Source organism: Bos grunniens, chromosome 8, assembly GCF_055505025.1.
Source record: "Bos grunniens cultivar Pamir isolate PY7600 chromosome 8, Bosgru_T2T1.0, whole genome shotgun sequence".
Taxonomy (NCBI): domain Eukaryota; kingdom Metazoa; phylum Chordata; class Mammalia; order Artiodactyla; family Bovidae; genus Bos; species Bos grunniens.
This window is the reverse complement of record NC_141172.1, coordinates 93014662-93031628: the sequence shown is the minus strand read 5'-3', so window position 1 is coordinate 93031628 and position 16967 is coordinate 93014662. Positions and strand designations below refer to the sequence as shown.

The window sequence follows — 16967 nt, the reverse complement described above, 5'->3', positions numbered from 1 at the left end:
AGGTTTGATCTTTGGTCTGGGAAGATTCCACATGCCATGGGGCAACTAAGCCCTGGGTGCCACAACTAGTAAGCACACACTTGAAAGCCAGTGAGCTGGGCTGAGCTCACATAACACAACTACTGAAGCCCCCAGGCCTAAAGCCTATGCTCCCTAACAAGAGAAGCCACTGAGATTAGAAGGCTACACACCAGAACTAGAGTAGCCCTGCTTGCTGCAACTAGAGGAAGCTCACACACAGCAATGAAGCCACAGCATAGCCAAAAATAAATAAATAATTTGTTAAAGAAACAAAGTGACATTGATGCAAGTAAGACTATCAGTTTACAAATATGGAATATGAATAGTGGTTAAATGAAGACTAATTTCTATCTTCTGGTTATATTTTTAAATATTCATAATTAATGATAACAAATTTATGATTTTAGGGCTCAGATTTTTTTACTCATAGGATGGAGATTGTAGTAATTGTTATAGTGAGGATTGAAAGAGAAAATATTAGTATTTGAATAAGCATCCTCAAATTTTTTATGTGAAAATATAGTTTTATTTTTTAATATTTTTTTAAATTATTATTTTAATTGGAGAATAATTACTCTACAATATTGTGATTTTTTTTTTGCCATACATCAACATGAATTGGCTATAGGTATACATGTATCACCCCATCCTGAACCCACCTCCCATCTCCCTCCCCATCCTATCCCTCTAGGTTGTCCCAGAGCACTGGTTTTAGGAAGCACCCTCAAGTTTTATTAGATTGGTGGAAAAATAATTGCAGTTTTCCATTGTTGAATTTTGCTATTTGACACCGGAATGCATTCTTAAATAAATGTGGTTATGTTATACATCGTTTTAATGTGCTTTTCTTACTTTTATTTGCTAATTATTTATTACTTGCTGTTTATTTTATATGTATATTAGACTGAGGAAATAATGTTAGACAAAAAGTAAATTCAAGCAATTTTCTTATTAGAGTTCAAAATCGGTCATAAAGCAGCAGAGACAACTCACAACATTAACAATGCATTTGGCTCAGGAACTGTGAATGAACATACAGTGCAGTGATTCAAGAAATTTTGCAAAGGAGATCAGAATCTTGAAGATGAAGAGCACAGTGGCTGGTCATTAGAAGTTGACAACGACCAGTTGAGAGCTCTTATGGAAGCTGCTGCTGCTGCTGCTAAGTCGCTTCAGTCGTGTCCGACTCTGTGGGACCCCATAGATGGCAGCCCACCAGGCTCCCCCGTCCCTGGGATTCTCCAGGCAAGAACACTGGAATGGGTTGCCATTTCCTTCTCCAATGCATGAAAGTGAAAAGTGAAAGTGAAGTCGCTCAGTCGTGTCCGACTCTTCTCGACCCCATGGACTGCAGCCTACCAGGCTGCTCCGTCCATGGGATTTTCCAGGCAAGAGTACTGGAGTGGGGTGCCATTGCCTTCTCTGATTATCGAAGCTGGTCTCTTACAACTATAAGAAGTTGCTGAAGAACTCAACATTGACCATTCTATGATTGTTCAGCATTTGAAGCAATTTGGAAAAGGAGAGAACACTTTCAGGATAGAGTCAAAAGAGATGTGGCGTTAGGACAAGTCAGAGGGACTACAATCATGAGTAGGATCAAGTGTGTGATTGCTAGCATGAAGATGGAGGATGCAATATGAAATGAAAAAAGCAGCTGATTTTAAACAGAGGAGAGATGCTTCTGGCTAAAAACCAGCAAGGAGACAGGGGCCACAGCCTTGTTACCACAAAGAACTGAATCTGCCAGTAACTGAATGTGCTTAGAAGCAGACTCTTCCCAGAGTCTCCTGGTAAGAGCCCAGAGGCAATATGGCTTGTTGGTTTCAGCCTTGAGAAAGTCAGAGCAGAGCCTATGTTGACTTCTGACCTACAGAACTATAAAATAATAAATTTGTGTTGTTATATACCAGTAAGGTTGTGGTAATAAGATATGGTAGCAATGGAAAATTAATACACTGTTCATTTTGAAAGTATATATTTAGACTAGTTTTACTTTAGATTTTAGAGTGACTGGGTCTCTTTCTTTTGGCAGTATTTTCCTGGAATTATTGTGTGTGTATATTTGTGTGTGTTATTTCTCACCATCTAATACATAAGAACTCAAGTCTAGGGAGAATTTTTCAAGAAGGCTATTTACTAAACTTCTAGTCTAAGTGTTAGAAAAAAGGGGTTAAAAGTAAAAAACAAGCAGAGTCACAGATACAAAGAACAAACTAGAGGTTGCCAGACAGGAGAGTTGGGGAGGTATAAAATAAAGATTAAGAGGTACAAACTACCAGTTATAAAATAAATAATTCAAAGGAATATAATATATAGCACAGGGAATATAGAATATTTTATAGTAATTTTGTATAATGTGTAATCAATAACAATAGAATAACTGTTTTACACCAGAAACTAACATACTATTTTTACTCAACTAACAAACATACTATTTTTACTCAGCTTCAGTCATGTCTGACTCTTTGTGACCCTATAGACTATAGCCCACCAGTCTCCTCAGTCCATGAGATCCTCCAGGCAAGAATACTGGAATGGATTGCCATGCTTTCCTCCAGGCATCTTCCTGTTGCAGGGATCGAACCCACATCTCCTGCACTGCAAGTGAATTCTTTACCCACTGAGCCACCAACTGCACTTCAATTGAAAAAAAAAAAAAAAACAAACCCTTGGTACCATATAAAATCTGCCTAACTCACTATGATCTAGGGTCCACATAAAGGTTTTGAGACTACAGTAATAAGTAAAATGTTAGAAATGGCATTTGTGCTAGTTTTATATAGAAAAAAACTCCAGTATCCTTACCTGGAGAATCTCATGGACAGAGGAGCCTGGTTGGCTATAGCCTATAGGGTCGTAAAGAGTCAAACACGACTGAAGCAACTGAGCACGCACGTAGTTGAGTTAAAATAGTATGTTAATTTCAGGTGTACAACAGTTATTCTGGAATCTTCCTGTTACATATTTCACTTTGGAATCTGAATTAGTAGTAGGTTGCTGGTTGAAGACTCAGAATTGAACTCCTAGTCATCTTTCTCTCCATGCTTTAAATACACACAGATTTTGATCTTATTGAAAAATTTAAAAATCTAATTTTTTTTAAGATCAATTATCTCTACTCCCTCGTATCTTTTTATGGTAAAATATTTATTAACATGCAAAGAGAAGGAAAAAAAAATATTGTTCAGGAAATCACTCATTGGCCCTTGGTGTGCTGTTTCTTTATAAAGTAACTGAAAATGCCACAAACTACTTAGAAATCCATTCCTGAAATCTTAAGTACAAGGGATAAAAGGAGTGTGTGAGTGATGTGTGTCTGTGTGACGTGCGTCTGTGAGACAAACTTGTCAATTAGAATGTAATTTCTAAAATAACTCATTTTTACTGATAGTTTCTAATGAAGAAACTGTATAATGGAGAATTAAAATTTTTGAAATTATAATAATGAGTTTAACTTCTAACTCAAAGGAAATTAAACATTTTGAAACATTATTTTTTATTACTGATAATTGCAACCAAGAAGTAAATATATTTTTAATTATTTTATATGATGTTCATTATTCTAGGCATTTTGAAAGGAAAGAGAAACACAATGAAGTGTAGGAAGAAAAAACTAAAGTTTATGAAATGGATTATTTTATTCAATTTTTAAATAATTGGCATTCAGTAAGTCTCATCTACTAATGAGGAACATGGTTTATAGTAAATCAGACCTCTCCCAAAGTTATATAATTTTTCAGCAGTAAAAAGTGGGACTCAGTTCTAAGACTGATGGTCATTTAAATTCATGCTTTATGCAGGATGAGACTCAGTTTGTGACTTTTATAAAACTAAAAATCAGTTCTTAATATAATATAGCTAAAAGTTGAAATAAAACCCCAAGAATACAATGTTTAAAACAAGAAAAAGGAAGAATGTAATTCAGTGCTATATACGTACTCATTATTTATCTACACATTCATTCATATAACATTTTAGTTGATTACCTATTACTGTGATCTCTCTTTAAACATTAGGATAAAATAGAGAATAAGACAGACAAATTCTCTGTCACATTGAGATTATATTCTGGTGGGGGAATCAGACAATGAAGATAATAAAAGAAGTGCTTAATATAAACCTCTATATTGAACCTAAGGAGAAAAATCAAGCAAGCGTATCAATCAGAATAACAATAGTAGTAAAGTACCTGTAAAATCATAGTAGTTCACAACCCAAAGAATTATTTCTTACTCATTCTACCAGTCTCTCATATGTAATCAGGAGAACTCTGCTCTTTACAGTTAGAATTCAGAATGACTTCATGGCTACCACCTCAAATTTCAGTGTATAAAATGTTCACTTCAAACACTGGTATAGAAAATGTTTAAGCAGAAAGAGTTCTCAGAAATGTCTTATAAAACCAATTAAATCTTCTGTCCTAGATGTAAATGTATTAATTTCATAATATATTGGCCAGAGGTCATATACCAACAAAACAAGTTTCTAGGAAGTGAAAGAAAGTGAAAGTGAAAGTCGCTCCATTGTGTCTGACTCTTTGCAACCCCATGGACTGTATAGTCCATGGAATTCTCCAGGCCAGAATACTGGAGTGGGTAGCCTTTCCAACCCAGGGATCTTCCCAACCCATGGATCAAACCCAGGTCTCCCACATTGCAGGCAGATTCTTTACCAGCTGAGCCACAAGGGAAGCCCAAGAATACTGGAGTGGGTAGCCTATCCCTTCTCCAGGGGATCTTCCCGACTCAGGAACTGAACTAGGGTCTCCAGGAAGTACAATGTTCCAAATAACAGAAATGGGAAGAATTGGAAACTTACTGTTGAATGTCGTGCCCCTAAAAGACGTGCTGAAACCCTAACCTCTGATACTTGTGAATGTGACCTTGTATGGAAATGGAGCCTTTGCAGATATCAAGCTAAGATAAAACCCATAAGGATGGACCCTAATCCATTATGACTGGTGTCCTCATAAGAAGAGTATAACGTGGACACAGTGACACACAGAGAAACACTACATGAAGATTGTGGCAGATAACTGGAGTGATACATCTATAAGACAAAGAATAATGAGGATTGCCAGCTATCAGCAGATGGAGAGAGACATTAGAACAGTTTCCCTCAGAGCTCTCAGAAAGAAACAAGGCTGAAGATACCTTCAGTTCACACTGCTAGTCTCTGAAAGTAAGAGACAACACATTTCTGTGTGGTAAGCCACCTCCTTTTAGGTGCTTTGTTATTAGCAGCCCTATAAAACTAAACAAGTACTAATGATTACCTAAAAAGATATAGTGCAGGGGTGGCTAATGTGTAACAAGAGAAATTCTGTCTAAGAAGGTGCTATTTGAGCAGGAACATGAAACAGAAGGGCTTCCCTGGTGAATCAGATGGTAAAGAATCTACCTGCAATGGGGGAGAACTGGGTTCAATCCCAGGGTTGGAAAGATCCCCTGGAGGAGGGCATGGCAACCCACTCTAGTATTCTTGTCTGAAGCATCCCCATAGACAGAGGAGCCTGGCAGGCTACAGTCCAGGGGTAACAGAGAGGTAGACATGACTGATTAACTGAGCACATGAAACAGAAATGTGAAAAAGTGAAGGGGTGAGCAATATTAAATCTGAGGAAATGTGCGCTCAATGTCAATTACTTTGACATTCATGTTACATAAGTCTTGACATACAAAAACCAACTTGAATCCATAAACTACATACTAGGAAACAAGGCTTTTTCTAGGACTTAATAGACTTGTAAATTCCAGGAGGGCTTAGGAAAGACATTATATTTGGCTTGCTTTTCTATCTAGTACACTCCTTGAGTTACTGCTGATAAATATTCAGTTCAATTCAGTTCAGTCAATCAGTCATGTCTGACTCTTTGCAACCCCATGGATTGCAGCTTGCCAGGCCTCCCTGCCCATCACCATCTCCTGGAGCTTACTCAGACTCATGTCCATTGAGTGGGTCATGACATCCAATCATCCCATCCTCTGTTGTCCCCTTCCTCTCCCACCGTCAATCTTTCCCAGCATCAAGGTCTTTTTCAATGAGTCAGTTCTTTGCATCAGGTGGCCAAAATATTGGAGTTTCAGCTTCTGCATCAGTCCTTCCAATGAATAATCAGGACTGGTTTCCTTTAGGATGGACTGGTTGGATCTCCTTGCAGTCCAAGGGACTCTCAAGAGTCTTCTCCAACATCAGAGTTCAAAAGCATCAATACTTCAGTGCTCAGCTTTCTTTACAGTCCAATTCTTACATCCATCCATGTCCAGTTCTAACTATTGTTTCCTGACCTGCTTAAAGAATTCTTAAGAGGCAGTTCAGGTGGTCTGGTATTCCCAATTCTTGAAGAATTTTCCACAGTTTGTTGTGATCCACACAGTCAAAGGCTTTGGCATAGTCAATAAAGCAGAAATAGATGTATTTCTGGAACTCTCTTGTTTTCTCCATGAAAAAATGGATGTTGGCAGTTTGATCTCTGGTTCCTCTGCCTTTTCTAAATCCAGGTTGAACTTCTGGAAGTTCATGGTTCACGTACTGTTGAAGCCTGGCTTGGAGAATTTTAAGAATTACTAGCCTGGGAGATCGGAGAAGGCAATGGCAACCTGCCGGGGACCAGCCCCGGCTGATCCAGGGTATTCAAAGGAGAGACGGCGTAGGCGAAGATCAGGAAACAACTGCTTAATTAAACGTTAATTAAGGATATAAAGAGTAATAGAATGAGGATAGCTCAGTGAGGAAATTCAGTGGAGAAAAGAGGCTGAATAATTCAGCCAGAAGGTAAGAGAAAGAACGACATGGTGAGACCAAGTTTCGGTGAACAAGGCCCGCACTTTATTTTCCAAAGTAGTTTTTATACCTTAAGTTATGCATAGAGGATAATGGGGGAAGGGGTAGAGTCAGGCAGCAAGCCAGGCTTTCTTCCTGCAAACTTATCATATGCAAAAGCTTAGGTGATTTGCATCATCTTCTGGCCCGGAGGCCTGTTAACATTTTAAGACCCTTTCTTCAGAAAACTTATTTTTCTCTAAAGGTGATTGGTCAGGAGCCACCCTCCAAAAGCATTAGATAAAGTTGCATTCCTACAGCGCAAAGGTGTGGTGGGCTATAACAAGAAAAAGAATTAACTCAAGGGTCCCAGGTTACAAACATTAAAGCTACTACTTACACCAATTATATTAGTCAATACACTGCCAGGGACACAGCAGGTAAGGGATATGGAAACTTAGCAGCAAACATTGGCCCAACAAGTGAAAATCCCTTCACCAATACAATTTCTAATCAATCTTTTAACTACTCAAAAGAATCTGTGTTTAGACAGTTTAGAACATCTCCTCCCTCTCACAGTTGGGAGGCTCTGAACAATCACATGTGCCGGAAAAACCTATTCGGGTAGGCTAGAGGATTTCCAAAGGAGTTTGTAGGTTAAACACTGTCACACCCAGGAATTATTAACTGGAACTGTAAGCTAACTCTTTTTTCAGAGAGAGGTAGTGGGGGACAGCCCCCCGTAAAGTCAGAGTGTAGGTGAAAGCTCAAAGCAGAAAGTAGGCAGACTCTGGTTTTGGGGGTATATGCTCGAGAATTTCCAGGGGGACTCCTGAAGCTCGATCCCCCCTTTGCATATGCCGAGCCTCCTTCCTCATGACCTTTGTCATGGGCGGAGTTCCTCACACTGGCTCCCGGCAGTGATAGAATTCCAGTTGAGCTATTCCAGATCCTGAAAGATGATGCTGTGGAAAGTGCTGCACTCAATATGCAATATGCACTCAATATGCAATATGCCGGCTCCCGGCAGCAACCCACTCCAGTGTTCTTGCCTGGAGAATCCCAGGGACAGGGGAGCTTTGTGGGCTGCTCTCTATGGGGTTGCACAGAGTAGGACATGACTGAAGTGACTTAGCAGCAGCAGCAGCAGCAGCCTGTGAGATGAGTACAATTCTGTGGTAGTATGAGCTTTCTTTGGCATTGCCTTTCTTTGGGATTGGAATGAAAACTGACCTTTTCCAGTCCTGTGGCCACTGCTGAGTTTTCCAAATTTGCTGGCATATTGAGTGTAGCCCTTTCACAGCACCATCTTTTAGGGTTTGAAATAGCTCAACTGGAATTCCATCATCTCCACTAGCTTTGTTCGTAGTGATGCTTCCTAAGGCGCACTTGACTTCACATTCCAGGATGTCTGGCTCTAGTTGAGTGATCACACCATCCTGATTATCTGGGTCATGAAGATCTTTTTTGTACAGTTCTTCTTGGACTGCAAGGAGGTCCAACCAGTCCATTCTAAAGGAGATCAGTCCTGAGTGTTCATTGGAAGGACTGATGCTAAAGCTGAAACTCCAATACTTTGGCCACCTCATGCAAAGAGTTGACTCATTGGAAAAGACTCTGATGCTGGGAGGGATTGGAGGCACGAGGAGAAGGGGACAACAGAGTATGAGATGGCTGGATGGCATCACCGACCTAAAGGACATGAGTTTGAGTGAACTCTGGGAGTTGATGATGGACAGGGAGGCCTGGTGTACTGTGATTCATAGGGTCGCAAAGAGTCAGATATGACTGAGCAACTGAACTGAACTGAACTCTGTATTCTTGCCACCTCTTCTTAATATCTTCTGCTTCTGTTAGGTCCACACCATTTCTGTCCTTTATTGTGCCCATCTTTGCATTAAATATTCCCTTGGTATCTCTAATTGTCTTGAAGAGATCTCCAGTCTTTCCCATTCTGTTTTCCTCTATTTCTTTGCATTGATCACTGAGGATGGTTTTCTTATCTCTCCTTGCTATTCTTTGGAACACTTCATTCAAATGGGTATATCTTTCCTTTTCCCCTTTGCCTTTCACTTATCTTCTTTTCATAGCTATTTGTAAGGCCTCCCCAGACAACTACTTTGCCTTTTTGCATTTCTTTTTCTTGGGGATGGTCTTGATCCCTGCCTCCTGTACAATGTCATGAGCCTCCATCCATAGTTGTTCAGGCACTTTGTCTATCAGATCTAATCCCTCAAATCTATTTCTCACTTCCACTGTATAATTGTAAGGGATTTGATTTAGGTCATACCTGAATGGTCTAGTGGTTTTTCCCCACTTGCTTCAATTTCAGTCTGAATTTGACAATCAGGAGTTCCAGATCTGAGCCACAAGTCAGCTCCTGGTCTTGTTTTTGCTGACTGTATAAAGCTTTTCCATCTTTGGCTGCAAATAATATAATCAATATGATTTCAGCATTGACCATCTGGTGATGTCCATGTGTAGAGTCTTCTCTTGTGTTGTTGGAAAAGGGTGTTTGCTATGACCAGTGCGTTCTCTTGGCAGAACTCTATTAGCTTTTGCCCTACTTCATTCTGTATTCCAAGGCCAAATTTGCCTGTTACTCCTGGTATTTCTTGACTTCCTACTTTTGCATTCCAGTCCCCTGTGATGAAAAGGACATCTTTTTTGGGTGTTAGTTCTAGAAGGTCTTGTAGATCTTCATAGAACTGTTCAACTTCAGCTTCTTCAGCGTTACTGGTTGGGGCATAGAACTGGATTACTGTGACATTGAATGGTTTGCCTTGGAAATTAACAGAGATCATTCTGTCGTTTTTGAGATTGCATCCAAGTACTGATTTCAGACTCTTTTGTTGACTATAATGTCTACTCCATTTCTTCTAAGGGATTCTTGGCCACAGTAGTAGATATAATGGTCATCTGAGTTAAATTCACCCATTCCAGTCCATTTTAGTATTAGAGGTCAATTACTGAATATTTAAATCAAAGGACTCTATCAGTATGAAATAGAAGGAAGCTGTAGTTTTGAAATTTCAGTCTAGGTATTTACCAAATGCTGTTTTCAACCAAGTAGTCCTTATAACAAGAGAAATATCCTCATCTACTCTTTAACAGGAAAAGTTCAATTTTAGATATTGCTGTTGTTCAGGTGCTAAGTCATGTCCGACTCTTTGTGACCCCATGGATTACAGCACACCAGGGTCCCCTATCCTTCACTATCTCCTGGATTTAGCTCAAATTCATGTCCATTGAGTCAGTGATGCTATCTAACCATCTCATCCTCTGCCACCCCCTTCTCCTTTTGCTTTCAATTTTTCCCAGCATCAGGATCTTTTTAAATGAGTCAACTCTTTGCACTCTTTAACAGAATAAGTTTGATTTTAGATATATTTTGTTTTAATTATCTTTGAGCTAGAGGGTTAAAATAACTTTAATTAAGATCTTAATTTGTACTTCACTAAAAAATACTCTGAAAAAGTCATTAAGACATAACTCCTGGGTTTAAGAAGAACAGATGAAAGGAAGATTAAGATATAAATCACATAATTTACCAGTGGAAAATACTGTATTTTCTCTTATGTTCTTTCAGGTCTAGGAGGAAAATCTCCTACATTAAGTTTCAAGCTGAGGTTAACTACCCTACTTGGTGAGCAATGGAGCAAGTTAAATCACCAGGTTACATCGTTATAATTTCCTGAGGGTCATTTTCCTCAAAAACTGGTAAAAAAAATTAGGAAAATCTATGAACATGTTTCTAATTTTAACAAAATTATGATATACAATGTTCTCAGGAAGGGTTGTGGTTTTCTCAAAAGTAGAAAAAAATAAATTATGGGCAGTAACTGGAAATTTTGCTTATTTGTTATCAGATATTTCATGTCACTTATTTTGATACAAATGCAGCAGAGTACCTTAGCAAGCACATGGTCACTAGCTAGCTCAGTTAGTGCTGGCCAGATAAGGAATATAATTTGGAATTATAATTATTCCTAGTCCCCATTGCAGCCAGCACAGTTCTTTTTTTCTTCTTGTTTTAATGAGTTTGTTTACTTATGAGCTAGTGTGTGTGTCTTTTTAATTCCATTTATATGCAAAAAAAAGTTTCCAGAAATTAGTTCAATAACCTGTTTCAATGTAAAAGCTAAGTTAAATGTGCAAGTACTTTCTGCTTAAGAGTTTTCCATAAGAGAAACTTTTTTGGTAAGTTTGTGTGATTTTTAGTGTCAATTCTTATTTTAATTTTTAAAGTTTTATATTTTTACTATTATACACTAAACTGAGATCTTCTAGAAAGAGTTCCCTAGAAATGTTAGCTATTTGTGGGGGCTTGACTTTAAAAAAAATTTCCTTAAAAGTCATTTTCAGATATGCTGTATGGAATGAAATGTGGGGTATTGGTAAATCCCTAGACTGTGCAGAATGCAGTATGTACTAACTAAAAAAAGAAGCAGTTAAGGGTGGGGAGAAAGATCCTTCATTTAAAAAAAAAAAAAACAACTCAAGATCACCATTTATTTGTTCTAAATCTTATATTTATACTTTCCAAAGAGCTTGATGATTGACAAAGATAGATAGATAAACAGACTGTCACTCAGCACATGGGTTTTGGGAGGACATATTATCACTTAAGAAAAAATTAGATGTGGAATGTAAGCACTGATGGCCTCTATCCTTGGCAGACCCAATGATGAGAATGGTACTCAAATCATTCCCACCACACATTGAAAACATCTGCTCTTTCTTTTAAAGTACAGTTAATAGGGCAATTATATTGGGAACAGGTGAAATGGGTAATGATACAGAAAGCTTGTTCTAGATCAGTGTAAATGTTCTTGTCTAGGGTAAAATACAAATCAACGTCTTGAAAACAGGGTTGAATTGTTATTATCTGTCAAGGACAAACAAAATGTATCAACTGAAGGTAAAAACCAGGGTAGAGTCAGTATAACACTGTTCCCAAAGTTGGCTTGTTTAGTAGATATTATTTGAGACTAAAAGCAGTAAATATTTTATGTATATATTATTACTGGACTTCCCTGGTGGCTCAGATGGTTAAGTGTCTGCCTACAATGCGGGGCACCCGGGTTTGATCCCTGGGTTGGGAAGATCCTCTGGAGAAGGAAATGGCAACCCACTCCAGTACTCTTGCCTGGAAAATGCCATGGATGGAGGAGCCTGGTAAGCTACAGTCCATGGGGTAGCAAAGTCAGACACCACTGAGTGACTTCACTTTACTTTTACTTTACATATTAAAACTTCTATTCATACGTATAAAACATTTATTGAGACCTATTGTATGCCAGACACTGTTCTACAAACTGAAAATGAAACTTGCACTGGAAGGAGAGATCTGTTCTTAGGCACTATTAATGGAATTCAGTTAATTAGCCAGGGTTCAAATTTATAGCATTTGTGGAGTTATAAAGAGCACCATTATCAATAACTTTTATTCTTGGTTCAGATTTTTTTCCCCTCAAAATCATAGGCACTCTTCCATTTACTTCTTTCAGTTAGAGAAGACATAAACCTAATTTGTGCTATTTTGTAGACAAGCCATGTTTTGGTGTATACTTAAATATTTTTCTTCCCTTGTGGTTCAAATATTGTTACAAAAAAAAAAGCAAAAAATAGACAACACTGGATCAGAGATCCCTTCATCTTATCACATGACACTAGTAATATGACCTCAAAAGCAGTTAATCCAACCACCAATATTGGTAACATAAAAATATTTTAATATACCACATCTCTGTAGCAGCATCTTGAGCTCCTTTCTTTAGGTAATTTTCCTGATATAGCTTATAAAGTAGTGTTTTAAATGCTGCTGTTTATATCCACATATTCGCATGTGTCTGAGTTCTCAAAATACATAATGATGCCAAAACAGAACAGATAAATTGTCTGCATGTTAAATCTGATATGGAGTGTCAGCTCCCTTTAATTCAGCACCATTTCCTAAAATTGAAAAGACTGTATACAGTGTTCTTGTTATATTAACTGAGACAGGTAAGTAATTTTCCCCTGTGGTAAGTAATGTAAATCATTACTTTGAAAATCAAACAGCACATATATAATATGAAGCCAAGGGAAAGTTTGCATGATTTTTAAAAGGGAAAATATGAGATAGGCCAGGCAGCTTGGGTTATGCCCTCAGATTCTCTGGAGAATTATTTCTGTTTTGCCATTAAAGTATTTCTTTGAAAAAATTTCAGAATTGTTTTAATTAAGAGTAGTAGACAGTTAGCATAAGGAATTCCATAGGTATTTGTATTTAACTCACCTCATTTTATCAGTTTCTTTGCTCTCCTTGAGCTGAAGTTGGTCCTCCTGCCTTTTTAGCGTTGTAGGTCATCGTGAGGACAGAATTTAAACCTGCAGGTGAAAATGATCTGCTAGTGCGTCAGTGAGTCAAGGCCAGCCCTGCCTTCTTTTCAAATCACTTGGCATTTCACAGGTTCTGTGGAGAGGCCTGGAAATGGCCTGACTGCACTGCGGGATGTGTAAGAGTTTATTTGACTCTGGCACTCAACTTTCACTACTGTGGTTGAAATTTTTCCAGCAAGCCAGATGGTATTGGATTATATAGATCATAAAGAATAATTGGTATGTAATCATTCACCTAATGCCTTTTTTACTCTTATTTTGCATGGGACACAAAGATTGGTGCTTCTATCATAATATAGAAATTAGACATATGAAGACAGAGGAAATGCCCTTTTCCTGCTCTGAATCAGAATGAGGGATTAAGCAGGAATGAAGGAACGTTCTTAAGAGTCTAATTATGTATTTCTAAAGAGTTTATAGTTATGACCAACCTAGATAGCATATTCAAAAAAAGAGACATTACTTTGCCCACAAAGGTTTTTGTGGCTATGTGGTTTTTCTAAAGAGTTTATAGTTATGACCAACCTAGATAGCATATTCAAAAGCAGAGACATTACTTTGCCCACAAAGGTTTTTGTGGCTATGTGGTTTTTCAAGGCTATGGTTTTTCCTGTGGTCATGTATGGATGTGAGAGTTGGACTGTGAAGAAGACTGAACACCAAAGAATTGATGTTTTTTTTTTTTTAATTTTATTTTATTTTTAAACTTTATATAATTGTATTAGTTTTGCCAAATATCAAAATGAATGCTTTTGGACTGCAAGGAGATCCAACCAGTCCATTCTGAAGGAGATCAGCCCTGGGATTTCTTTGGAAGGAATGATGCTAAAGCAGAAACTCCATTACTTTGGCCACCTCATGCGAAGAGTTGACTCATTGGAAAAGACTCTGATGCTGGGAGGGATTGGGGGCAGTAGGAGAAGTGGATGACAGAGGATGAGGTGCCTGGATGGCATCACTGACTCGATGGACGGGAGTCTGGGTGAACTCCGGGAGTTGGTGATGGACAGGGAGGCCTGGCGTGCTGCGATTCATGGGGTCGCAAAGAGTCGGACACGACTGAGCAGCTGAACTGAACTGAACTGAACTGAAAGAGTTTATTTTCCCACTGTAGATGTGTATCAGTCAATACTCTCTGGATTGGTAAAATTAGAAGATTAAGAAGATGGTGAAGAGGCAAAAAACTCATTCATTTTGTCTTTATTTATTCCCTCTTAAAAGAAATTTAGCACTCTAGTCTTCCTGAAAGCATCTCTCTATATCAACAAATATTTATTAAATGTCTTTCAAGGAATGATTCTGTGGCTTATTATAACAAATCAGACATTTCCTTACCTTCAGAAGCTTGGAATCTAGTGAGGAAGACATATATGTGCACAGTTAGGTTCAATAAATGGTAAGAGATTTGTCCAAGGTCCATTGCAGCCTTGTGTTGGGGGGTTAGTTCCATCTAGACCTGAAACCAAAAAAAGGCTTTATATAGTAGAGCATCACCATCCATACAACTTTCTGCAATGATGATATTCTCACTGCATTGTCCAGTAAGGTAGCCACATGTGACAACTGAGCATTTTTAAAATGTGCTATTATGACAGAAAAACTGAGATTTTAAGTTCATTTAATCTTAGCTAATGCACATTTAAATTTAAGCAGCCACAAGTGGCTCATAGCTACTATATTTGGTAAGGCAGTGAGGGGAAGGTACTTTATGAGTTGAATTATTTTTGTCTTTATTCTCCTTTGTTATATTTTTATTCTGTAAGTATATGTTTGAGGTGTGGGTGGAACTCTCAAATGAAAAGGAATAAATAGTTCACTCCCATTTAAAAAAGCATGTCCTCTCTTTTGCTTGATGAAAGAGGTTTGATGACTAAGAACTACATTGAGTCTCATTCTTTTAATTCACTTCACCTTTGGCTTTCCCAGGAGGTGCTAGTGGTAAAGAACCTGCCTACCAATACAGGAGACTGAAGAGATGCACCTTTGATCCCTGCGTTGGGAAGATCCCCTGGAGAAGGGCATGGCAACCCACTCCAGTATTCCTGCCTGGAGAATCCCATGGACACAAGAGCCTGGCGGGCTACAGTCTGTGAGGTCACAAAGAGTCGAGTGACTAAAGCAACCTAGTACACATGTATGGGGACATTCAAATTCCAGATACCTGGATTTGCTTAGCTCTATATAGGATGGCCAGGTCACTGGATGAGGAATGATTTCAGGATTCTTTGTTTACCATAGCAAAAAGCTTGCAAGTTTCTTTGGGGTAATAGATATGGAGAAATTATAAAAAAAAAAAAAATGAAGGTACTTATAATCTAGAGGAAAGAATTCCTAAAAACTGGAAATTAGGTATTACATATGACTCCTCTTAAAATTCAACATCAAATGTCATATTTTTATTGCTTATGAAGTTAAACAGAGAAGGCAATGGCACCCCACTCCAGTACTCTTGCCTGGAAAATCCCATGGATGGAGGAGCCTGGTGGGCTGCAGTCCATGGGGTAGCTAAGAGTCGGGCACGACTGAGTGACTTCCCTTTCATTTTTCACTTTCCTGCATTGGAGAAGGAAATGGCAACCCACTCCAGTGTTCTTGCCTGGAGAATCCCAGGGACGGGGGAGCCTGGTGGGCTGCCATCTATGGGGTCGCACAGAGTCGGACACGACTGAAGCGACTTAGCAGCAGCAGCAGCACGAAGTTAAAAATTTTTCTTTAGGTTTATTGGACTTTTGTATCCCTCCTTTTCTGAAAATTTCCTCGTTTTATTCCATTGCTCAATTTGGGTACGTTTATTCAAATGTAAGGTCTTTACAATTTTGAGACATTATCCTTTGTCATATACATTGCAAATATGTTGGCAGTTTGAGCTTACATTTTGTCAATGGTACATTTTTCGGCAATAAAATATTTTAAAATTTACCTAGTGTTTGTTGGTCTATTTACCTTGGTTTTTTGTTTTTTATTTTCTTCCCCTGTCTGTTGTCACACTTAGACATAGTATACTATACCAAGATTAGATTTCTTTTATAATATTTGCTTCCAGAAATGGTTACATTTGTTACATTTGAAGCTTTAATTTTTCTGGCATTTACTATTATGTATGATGTGGAGTGTGAATCTAATGTTACTTTTCTCTCTGAATGGCTAGCTATTTGTCCCGGAAGCATTCATTAAGACATCCATCATTTTCTCCAATCTGATATAAAGTGTCACCTTTACCATAAGCTGTTTAAAATAGTTTTGTATTTTCTGTCTTGTTTTATCGATCTGCCTTTTTTCCCCTGAACCAGATGCCTCCGTGTATTCTTTATTCTATGTTTCTCTAAATGTCAGTGTCAAGAGTAAACTGGTATCCTTTCTATCACACTTCTTTAAGATAAGCGGTTCACGTTGCCTTTTGTTTTTCCTGCATCGTTTCTCTCTCCTCTCCTCATACATATCAGTGTTCTTTGGATAGAATATGAATTTTTCATTCATTTAAAAATATATGTTTTATTATATATCTTTCATTTGAGATTATTTTTTCCATTTACATTAAATTTAAGTACTAGTTTGAAAAAAAGTATATCCATCTGTGTATATATGTGTGTCTGTCTGTGTATATATATGTGCCTCTATGTATGTATATGAATATATGAGTGTGTTCATACAGAGATACATCACACTTTTCTAGGTTTCAGTGATTGTCATAAGTCCTTTAAAACTATTAATTCCCCTCCTAATGCTCATACTTTTATTTCTTTCTCTGTTCATGTCTTCATTTTTTTTTTTCCAAAATGTATGGAGACTGAACATAT

The 16967-nt window shown here is 38.0% G+C and overlaps 1 protein-coding gene across 8 annotated transcripts in view; it reads right to left on the bottom strand.

Moving 5' to 3' along the window:
* The window catches only part of LOC147367691 (uncharacterized), a 224814-nt gene extending 211514 nt beyond the window's left edge, over positions 1 to 13300 (bottom strand). For all 8 annotated transcript variants that reach the window (XR_015169274.1, XR_015169278.1, XR_015169275.1 and 5 more), the window contains exon 1: positions 13067 to 13300. The gene's annotated coding sequence lies outside the window, so the exon portion shown is untranslated. The remainder of the gene's footprint in view (positions 1 to 13066) is intronic.
* Between the last annotated feature and the right edge of the window lie 3667 nt (positions 13301 to 16967).